The sequence below is a fragment of the Zootoca vivipara genome, chromosome Z1 (assembly GCF_965207765.1).
Source record: "Zootoca vivipara chromosome Z1, rZooViv2.hap1.1, whole genome shotgun sequence".
Lineage (NCBI taxonomy): Eukaryota > Metazoa > Chordata > Lepidosauria > Squamata > Lacertidae > Zootoca > Zootoca vivipara.
Genome location: NC_142583.1, coordinates 4,585,841 through 4,596,341, shown reverse-complemented (window position 1 = coordinate 4,596,341; position 10,501 = coordinate 4,585,841). Strand labels below are relative to the sequence as shown.

General features: G+C 46.2%; 1 long non-coding RNA gene across 1 annotated transcript; it reads left to right on the top strand.

Moving 5' to 3' along the window:
* The first annotated feature begins 210 nt into the window (after positions 1–210).
* On the top strand, positions 211–2,588 carry LOC148687265 (uncharacterized). Its single transcript, XR_015947897.1, has 3 exons — positions 211–378; positions 773–953; positions 1,114–2,588. It is a non-coding gene; the product is annotated as an uncharacterized LOC148687265 (long non-coding RNA).
* Positions 2,589–10,501: the final 7,913 nt, after the last annotated feature.

Here is a 10,501-nt window from a genome sequence, read left to right as displayed (position 1 = left end):
ACCGCGCTCAGCTTCAATTTATGTTTTATTTTGGTAAAGGGAAGGACGTCTAGTCGCGAACCCTCAGACGGAGCTAAAGTACACCTTTTTAAAGTTGTGGTGTTTTTTTGTTTTTACTGTATTAAACAAATAAAAGCGGGGGGAAACTTTTCAAAAGCGTATTTCGGCTCCCAGCATCCTGCCGCCGCCCCGACGTCCTTGGAGGCCTCCCCTTCGCGGACCAGCCCCGTCCGGGGTTGGCTTCAGTGCCTTCGCAGCGGGTTCTGGCCAAGCTTAGGAGAGGCATTGAACCCCCAGCTCCACCAACACCCCCTGGCTTTAGCGAAAGCGACAGGAAGGATCCTTGAAGCCTGAGCCTGGCGGGGCCGAAGCAAGGCGGTAAGAGCAAGGATCGGGCCCTTTACGAAGGCAAGGGGAGCTTTCCCCCAGAGAGGCCTACGAGGCCGGCCCCGGCGGCACTTTGAAGGCCTGTTCCGAGGCTTGTATGTGAATCTTTGGAAGGGGGGGTCCGGAAGAGGCTAGTGAAAGATGGAGAGACCTCGCTTGCTAAACAGGAGAAAGTCAGACGACGGAGCCTTTGCTCGCGGTCCCACAGCAGAAGTGCTTCCACAGTCCACGTACAGCAATATTTATTTACTGCCGGAGAATATAAATTACATCACTTTGTCTTGTGGAGGAGTTGCAGATAATTCCTGCGCATTTTAAAACTAGGGTTTGGGTTTGTGCATTTTTGTTCTTTGCAACTCCTCTTTGTGTGTACATTGTGTCACAGGGACGCCGCGCAACTTCCTTAAGCCTTAAATCCTTCGCACTTCAAAAGCATTGAAGCAGCCCAAGGAAGGAAGGAAGGGGGCGGGGAGAGAGAGAGCTCCGTGGCTCATTGAAAACAAAGCAAGTTCATCAACAACCCGGAGGCCAAAATCCCCTTCCTCAAACCTGTCCCGTTTGTCAAAGTAAGACATTCCACGTAGCTGACAAAAGTGAGCTCTGAAAAGCTTATATCGCCGAAGTCTGTTAATCTGCAGAAAAACACAACTATAAAACCCTATTCGTTGGTTTCGATGCAATAGATGCACTAGACTTTTATCATTATGTGTCTTTCGTTTTTTCCAGCATTCCTCCAGGAGAAACAAACTTCTGACTTCCAACTCGCTTGCAAAACAGATCCATGTCTGTTGTTACCAAAACTGATGATGCTTGCTAGAGGTGGTCCTTGCTTACAGATTGCAAAAAAATAAAAATAAAATAAAAATAAATTTAAAACCAGTTGAGTTCTATTTGATTGTCAGACTTCACATTTTGCCTATCATTTCTGTCTCAAACTTTTATATTTCCGCCCCTCCCCCCCCCGCGCGCATTACGCACGTGTGCATCCTGTATAAACCCGAGCCCCACCCTCCATGCAGCTGGTTAAGTCCAAGAAACCTGCCTCTCCAAAATGCCGCAAGAAGATGTTTGTTGTGGTGCTTGCAACGCACTAACACTAACTACCAGCTTTGGAAGTTAAGGACCTAATAGCCTTCTGTTCCTCCTTCTCTGTTAAATTGTTAAAGTATTTCCTCCTCTGATAAACCCCTCATAATTTAACGTAGCGCGCTTCGAACTCGGTGCCACGGGACTGAGGCGAGTCCTGGCCCCGACACCCCCCGGCGCCTTGCTTGGCTTCAGCCACGAGTTCGCTTTTCGTCCCGTCCTTTCCGTCGACTTAACCAGCCAAAGTTCCATCGAAGGTGCTGGACCGGGACGTCAGTAATGCATGACTGCCTTAGGATTTCTTAATTCGAAACAAAGTATACTTCGAGATGCGCGTAGGCAGTTTTCGAGGGGTAAGTCATAAGCGACGCAAGGCGAATGGGGCTTGCAGATCGTGGGGAGGAGCAGAGTCGCTGCCTCGGTGCTTCCTTTGCGCGAAGCGCGAGAGAGGAAGGAAAGCCCTTTGGAATTCAGAAGGAAGCGCTTCTGGCTTTCCGCGGAGAGGTTCCTGCGTCCGAGGGTCGGGCGAGCCCTCGGCGCTTGCTTCTCCCGCCCTGTTGTCTGTTCTGGGAAAAGAAGGTCGGAGGAGGGAACTATCGACCCCGGGAAGGTGCGCCACGTCCCGGGTGGGCACAGCCAGGGGGCCGCCCGCCCCCGAGCCCAGAAACCAGCTGCCAACGCGGTTGCCTTTTTCCTGGAACCCGCCTGTCGGTAATGGGCGAGATCGATCCGCGCTTGTCAAGTGATTGTCGGGCGCCCATTTCTCCGGCCGTCGCATCAAACCTTTTACAGGCCGAAAACCCCAGAGCGGCTCCATTAGAAACCCGCCCGCCGCGTCCCCCCGGCCAAGGCGGGGCGGAGCAGGCGGACGAGCCCGGGTCCCGGGAGGGAGCCGCTCCCTGCCAACGGGGGTGGGTGGGACGCGGGACCCGAGTACGAGTCTCCCGCCCTGGCCTGGCCTGGCCTGGCCTTCCCTCCCGCCGCTTCCTCCCTGCCGGATCCCCGACAGCCGAGAGGAACTGCTTGGCGCGCCAGGAAAAGCAGGTTCGAGCCACATCGAAATCCTCCGCCGCCGACATGAGAGGGAGCGAGACCCCTGAGCTCTCGCCGCCCCCTCCGCGAGGCTTGTAGGACCCCTAAAATGTACCCATGTCGGCAACTTCCGTCGGACTGGAGTCTGAAGGTGTACAGTAAACATGTGAATACATCATATTCCCCAAAACTACGACAACCTCCCCTACATCTGGATTCTCAAAGGAGCATGGATCCTGGGTGACTGCCTAGAACCAACCCCCCCCCCCAATTATGCTGGGCAGAGATTGAGGTGGCGCCCACCCTTGTAACAGTATCTTCAAAAAGATCTCTCCACACTGCCCAAAAGGCTTCTGGCTTAATCCTACCTAGCATGAATCTTACATGCCATGTACCGTAAACTTTTCCTGTTTGCCAGACATTATCCCACCGTTCCCCAATACCAGATTCCTCCACTTCTGAACCATGATAGCACATGCTGCCACTAATAAATAATAATAATAGTGAGTTTGATTTTACTTCCTCTTTTCTACCATCAAATATTGATAATAATGCTGACTGAGGTGTAGCCTGAACAGGTTATCTAGTTATATTCCTTATTTCAATTAAAAAAATTGTGGCCCATAACATCTGTGTCCCAGGAGGATTCGTCAGGATTGGTGCAGTTGCTCCTAAAACACACACAGGATGAACACCATCTACAGTATTGGAGGAAATCTGAAGTAGCAAAACTTTCATTTGTCCCAGCTCCTGCCCACCTAGCAGTTCGAAAGCACGTCAAAGTGCAAGTAGGTAAATAGGCACCACTCCGGTGGGAAGGTAAACGGCGTTTCTGTGCGCTGTTCTGGTTTCACCAGAAGCGGCTTAGTCCTGCTGGCCACATGACCCGGAAGCTGTCTGCGGACAAACGTGGGCTCCCTCAGCCAGTAAAGTGAAATGAGCACTGCAACCCCAGAGTCAATGGTCAGGGGTACCTTTACCTTTACAGAACAGTCAGGCAAAGGCAACTGCTGATCATTGCTCAGTCCCTTCCATGTGTCTCTTGCAGCTCTTCCTAGGCAGTCCTCCAACAGGTGCAGAGAAAAGTAGGTTTCCAATTATCATCATTTACAGCAACCACCGTGCCATTTCCCAGTGCAGTTGGCAACTGTACTATTGTGCAGGGCCCTTGTTGCCTAGCAGGCCATCCTGTAATATTGAAAACATACCTGCATTGGGCATGCAGCAATGGAGAAGAGACTTGTTCATTATTTTTTTCTGGGGATCTTCAAGGGCACAGACACAGCTATGATGAAGCACCATCCATGTGTCTTGGTGTTTGTTGTTTTTAAGACCCTCCTACAATTATGCTGCACCTACAAACTACACATTGGAATAAATGTAAACCACATGGAATGTATGTTGCTGCTGCTGTGTGTGTGTGTGTGTGTGTGTGTGTGCGCGCACACACACACACACACAGAGAGAGAGAGAGAGAGAGAGAGAGAGAGAGAGAGAGAGAGAGAGAGCACTGTTGGGAGATTATTGTGATATTTGTCACGACACATGAAGATGGGAGAGTTGACTCACACACCCATATGCCCCTGTTCCATTCACAAGTAGCATACCCAAATCCTGGAAAGGCTGGAATGTAACTGGGAAAGTGGCAGCTGCTTAGCAGCAGTGCATTGACACTGGGGTAGATAAGATGGGATCCTGTACATGGGCATAGCCAAGGGGTGCCAGGGGGCAGCTGCCCCTCCAAATCAAGTAAAACAATAAAAAATACTTAACTAACTGAGGTTCTGTCTCCACCCCCGATATAAATCATGGCTATGCCCACGATCCTATACATTTTTAGCAGGAAAGTCGAAAAGGAAACAGCAGCATTTCCAAATCAGAGAATGTAACAACAGCCAAATCAGAGAATGTAACAACAGCCATTCCTGCAACAGCCATGGCAACCCATGACACTCTTTGCACCAACCGCACACAGAAGGAAACAATACCAAAACATAGCTGCAAAAGTATGGAAATGTCCAGGCATTATCCAGTGGCTGCTGGGGGTGGAGGGAGTAGTCAAATCTAGCTCTAAGAAAGATATTTTTTTAGAGTAAAGACCAGGAACCTTTATTTTAATTTTAATTTCATTTATTTATTTTGGAATTTTGAAGGCCTCGCATTTCCCCCTCTGGTTGTCTCTCTGGGGGTAAATGTCCCTGCTGGATGGCGCACCCCAACCTCCCATCTAAAATACACAGGCATGTGTGCTCCATCTTTCGGTCACCACATCCACACATCCAAATGCCCACACCTTTGGGATCTGCTAGGAGGGGATACAGGAGACCAGATGAAAGAGTTCTGTGAGCTACATGCAGCTAGCTGTTCTCCACCTTTGTTACAGAAGGTTTCTTTGAGCCAAATCCCACATCTATGTGGCCCAGGTCAGTTGTGGAAGCACCTCTTCCACGTACATGGAAAAAGGCTGCGAGAATCATGCTAAGTTCTATGCAGTATTTATATATTCCCATCAGTTCCCAGATGGAGCAAAATTACAGAACTTTAAAGGTGAGACTGTCCAGATTAAAACCATGATTTTTCTCTACCCCTTCCCAGTTTTGGTGTTTAGAGAGGGGGAGAATAAGTACCCCTGTGCAGGGAATTGTATAGACTCTACAGCATTAGGAAATGCTTTATTTTCCCAATTAAACTAGAATCTTCCAGAATCCTTTGGCACTGGGCGTGAGAGTTTAGTCTGGAAGCTGTGTTTTGTTAATTTAATATTGTTCTTGTAATATTTCTTATACCACCTTTCTGCTGCACTATGAAATTCAAACTGGCTCCAAATTACAATGTGATCTATAGCATCTTCCCAGGTACAAAATATTGTGGTTTTTTAGTGCTGAGAAATAAGATATTCCCACAGCAGAAATCCAGCCTTGAGGGGATGGCCTAGGCACAGTGAGAACAAAACAGAAATTTATTGAGCAAAAAATGGAGAGGGAGCCGTTCCGCCCACCCCCTTCTCTCTGCTCACTGCAATGCGCTTTCTCTCTTTTTCCTTTGGGCTGCCCCTGCTGGCCTCTCTGCCATTTCAAAGCATTTCGCATGGAGGGCAGTTTCAATTTATATCAGTTTGCCAACTATTTCAAACTGACACTTCTAATTCACCTCAGTTGCAGAGAGAGAGAGAGAGAGAGAGAGAGAGAGAGAGAGAGGTCTGTGAAACAGGAGACGTCTTGTCGGCATTCTGTACTTTGGGAGGCATAAAAAGAATGTGGACAGGGACAATTTTATTGGTGATAAAACTGTCCTTTTTTCTTCTAAATCAAAAGTGAAAGATGTTCCATTTTAATTACAAGAAAATGTATCTGCGATTCTAGTGTTCAAGATTCTCCAGATAGGCCTATTATCTTACTAGGAGCATATTTACAGTATACTTGCTATCTGTATTTGCTATCTGATTGATCTTGAAGCCTACAGCCAAAGAATCACCTGAGTTAAAACTCAATGGGTGAAATCCAGCCCTACCAAACTCTGTAGCTTTTTATCCCTCATTGCTCACTTAGAGTTGCCAGTTACAATCCTGCAACACCACCAGTAGAAGCTGCAATGGTTGGGATACGTCTCTCAGGGTCTTGGCTCAAAAACTAGCAGCCTTGTGTCCCCTTGGGGTCCTAATCTACAAATCTCTCTGTCCAGATAAGAGTGCAGAACCCAAGACCAGCCTCCTCCTCAGTTCTCCTTTACTTCAGCTTCATGCCTCCCCACCCCCTTTTTATGCTGTGGCATAGCTGCCAAGTTTTCCCTTTTCTCACGAGGAAGCCTATTCAGCATAATGGAAAATCCCTGAAAAAAAGGGATAACTTGGCAGCTATGTGCTGTGGCCCCAATCCAGATCATCCAATTTGGGTAACAAGTATTACAATTGGATAAAAACCTTGCTAAAGGGCACAGATATGTGCTAATATTTTGTCTAGTTTGGCCCTTAATTTGTGATCAGCTGGTAAATTACCCTGACATGAATTCATAGAATCATAGAGTTGGAAGAGACCGCAAGGGCCATCCAGCCCAACCCCCTGCCAAGCAGGAAACACCATCAAAGCATTCTTGACATATGCCTGTCAAGCCTCTGCTTAAAGACCTCCAAAGGTCTTTGGTGATCAAAGTATCTTCCTTGGTTTGTTTTTACTGAACCAAAGGTACTAATCTCCAAATATGTTCAAATCAGTATTCTAGTTTTTTCAAGGAGGCCATTTCCCCCAAGAATGGTTGTATTTCTAAAAACTTGTTTCTAAACTGAGTCGCTATTCTTTATTAGGAAGCACTAGAAAAGGTCTGATCTCTATTAAAGATATAGCTTACTTTTTCACCACAGAACTGTGCATCAGATGTTGGCATGGGTTCCCTTTGCTCATACGCAAACCAAACTACCGTAAGCAGAAAATAATGGAACAAGGATAAGTTATGTTTATGAATCAGTGGTCACAATGTATTTCAGTCTAATAAGTTATTCTGCAGACAGTTGCATATACTAGCTATCTTTTGTCTTAGTTTTTTTTTAAGGTGGGTGACTATTTGGTAAAACTCTAAAACTAGAATTCTGTGATTGCAGTATTGCTTATAGTCCAAGGTCCTAACATAGTATTTATCTACTGTCATTTTTGCACAGGTGTTTTGGTGATCTTTTCTATTCTCGAGCTTCTAATCATCTGAGAACAGAAGTATAGGGAAATGTGGCAGTCCTTACATTAGATTAATTCCATAAACTCCAAGTGTCCTGAACAGCCCAGGATTGCCCCAGCTGATAAATTTGGCCAGTTTTTAAACCTCCCTGGCCAAAGCAGATTCAGATGGGGTCTTACGTAAAAATGGTATTTGAGAAGGATTTTTGAATTATGCGGCTTAGGACCCTCGTACCTACCTACGGGACCACCTCTCCCAGTATGCCCCGCAGAAGACATTAAGGTCCACAAATAATAACATACTGGAGATCCCGAGTCACAAGGTAGTTAGGCTGGCCTCGACCAGGACCAGGGCCTTCTCAGTACTGGCCCCGACCTGGTGGAACGCTCTCTCTCAGGAGACAAGGGCCCTGCGGGATTTGTCATCTTTTCGTAGGGCCTGCAAGACAGAGCTGTTCCGCTTGGCCTTTGGACTGACGCAGTCTGACCCCGGGGTTACCCTCCCCTAAGGTTTTATCTTATAATGGCTTTATCTTACTTGTAGATTTCTAATTTAAAAATTGAATTTTAACATTGTATTAATCTGCATTTTAATTGAATTGTTTCTTTTATACTTGCGTTGATATTTTTGCTGTTAGCCGCCCTGAGCCTGGTCTTGACTGGGAAGGGCGGGGTATAAATATTATTATTATTATTATTATTATTTATTAATTAAAAAGTAATTGCATTTCCACCAGAAAGGGTAGATCTCAATCAATGGGGAAAATTTGCAGGCTGACATTTTGATGCCAATGTTGCCATGCAGGTGCTGCTACACACACACACACACACACACAATCTTGTATACCTGCATAACTGCCTTCCGGAAGATTCCTAGTGAGCTAGTGCAGAGGAGAAATGTTTGGCAAATCATCCTAACATTGCCTTTAAAAGGTTAAATCTGACTTAAGAAGCCACAAAGGAAGAGGAATAAGTACCGGTATCTGTTTTGCATGTGCTTCAAAAGACCCCTGCTGCCTACACACAAACTCAGCCTTTCTCTATCAGCAGCTCAACTCAGCCAGTGCAACTTCCTCTTGGACTGATCTTGGAAGGAGTTGCAGCCAGGTGGTGCCTGCCTGGGTTCAAGCAAGAGGGGTTCTTGCTGTGGGATGGAACACTGGGGCAGACAAGTCACAACAGTTCCTAGAGTGTCCACTAACAGGAACTCACCTGGAGGGACACCTGACTACAGGTCAGTTCCTGTTCCCTCAGACATGCAAATGAGTTGGATTAGACAAAAGCCCTAGCCTGCAATCACTCGCTCTCTCTTAGATACTTCCTCCTTCGATGGGAACACATCTCCAGAGAATCTCCAGTTAGCATGGTTCTCACTCTAGGCCTGCAGCCAAGAGTGAGACCAAATGGAGTCTTACTTTACTAAGTAGTCTCTAGATATATATGTACTTGTAACTTTTCTAAGCAAGCCTGCCTTTCTGAGATTATGCTGTAACTCAGGATGAAACTGTAAGTAAACTCTATCTTATTTTATAAACACTGTGTTGTGTATTTCTTTTAAGAGGGACAAAGGGGACCTTTGCCAGGAAGTGTAATATTGAACTATAAAGTGTAATATTGTTATAGAGATTCTAGCGAATCTAACGCACATGCTTTGCTGCGCACAAAAGGGGAATGTCACTCTGCTGATATTGGAAGCTTGCTAACACAAGCTTGGATAGGATCTATCTAATAATATATCCTAATCCACATCCCTAACATTCCCATACTTGCCAGTAGGAAGGCAGCACATTACTAAACATATTTAAATAGCATGCTTAGTGCTAGTCATACCTTTCTTCACAAAAAAAGCAGCTGCAACAGCCTGGTCTGGATTGGGACCATGGTGCACAGGGAAAAGGTTTACACCCCTGCCTCCTGCCACAGTCCGGATCTGGATCAGAGCTCTTGCAGATGTGTTTGTTTGTTAGTTTGTTAATGAAGAGGCCTGGTCAGTCCTAAGCACATGATTAACATAATTGCAGTGAGTAGCTAACCCCAGGTATTTCTGGCCTCCAGATCCCATAATATCTGACTATAGACCATGCTTCCAGAGGCTGGTAAGAACTGGAGTCCACCCCATCTGGAGGGCACCAGGTTGGCAGTGCCTGTATAGTTTGGGTGCATTCAAGTACAACATTTTCCTGTTGCCTGGAATGGGCACAGAGGGGAATGTGGCTCCAGACAAGGAGGACGTCTTGTCATACCTGCTCTGCAGCTTCCTCCCCCTGTGTGTGACCAGGTAGATGGGTGTGACCCTAGCTGACCAGATAAAAGGGCTGGCCACGCTGCCATCTCTTTCTTGGAGTCTTGGTCTCCGCTGGCTCTTTGCCAGCATCATGGCTCAGCCTTCACATAGGATGGAGCCCACAAGCAGAAAGTCTGAGATGTAACTCAGACTTCTTTTCATTGCAACCACAAGATAAAGCCTGCCTTCAGATCACTGCTGTGAACTGAATGTGAGAAAAACTTTATTTTTACTTTTAAAGAAGACTGTGTTGTGTTGTTATTATTTTAAGAGCGAAATAAAGGGGAAACTTACCAGGAACAATCCAGACTGAATTGCGTAATTAAAGGATTGCGTAATTAAAGGATTCTAATGAATCATCAACTTGCTTCCAATAAGTTACAAAGGGAATGTGCTCTTCTGTTTACTCACTAGCGTGAGTGAGGAGGGATAATATCAAAACAATATATATTCTTTTACTTTCCTTAACATTCCCACAGTTTGGTCCCAATAGCAGCTGCATACCTGGCCAGAAGCTGTTGCTGAAGTTTCTGCTGCAGAGATGGCTGGCTGAAACTAAGGAGGTTGAAGTGGGGGGTGGAAAGTACATAAGTAAAAAGACGTAAGTAAACAAGGGGATTCATTACCACAGATAAAGCCGCCAACCTGAACAGCTCTAAAGAAGGATTAGACAGATTCATGGGCAATAAGCTTATCAATGGCTACTGAGGATGGTGGCAGTATGTCTCTGAACACCAGTTCTGGGGGAGCCCATATGGGGAGAGTGAGATTAGGCACATGTTCTGCTTGAGAACTTCCCATAACCACCTGGTTGGCTGCTAGGAGAACAGGATACTGGTCTAATTAGGCCTTTGGTCTAATCCAGCAGGGTGCTGATAGTATTGCCTAACTGTGTGTGACTCGTGTGACATAGATACACTTGTATATAAAGTCTTGTTTGTGTACATCAGAGAGAGAGAGAGAAAGTGAGGCGTGATGATGTTGCTGTGTACTTGTATGCATCTTCTCTCTTTGTGTGTGTGACGCTGGTATTTCTCTTCTGTAAAAT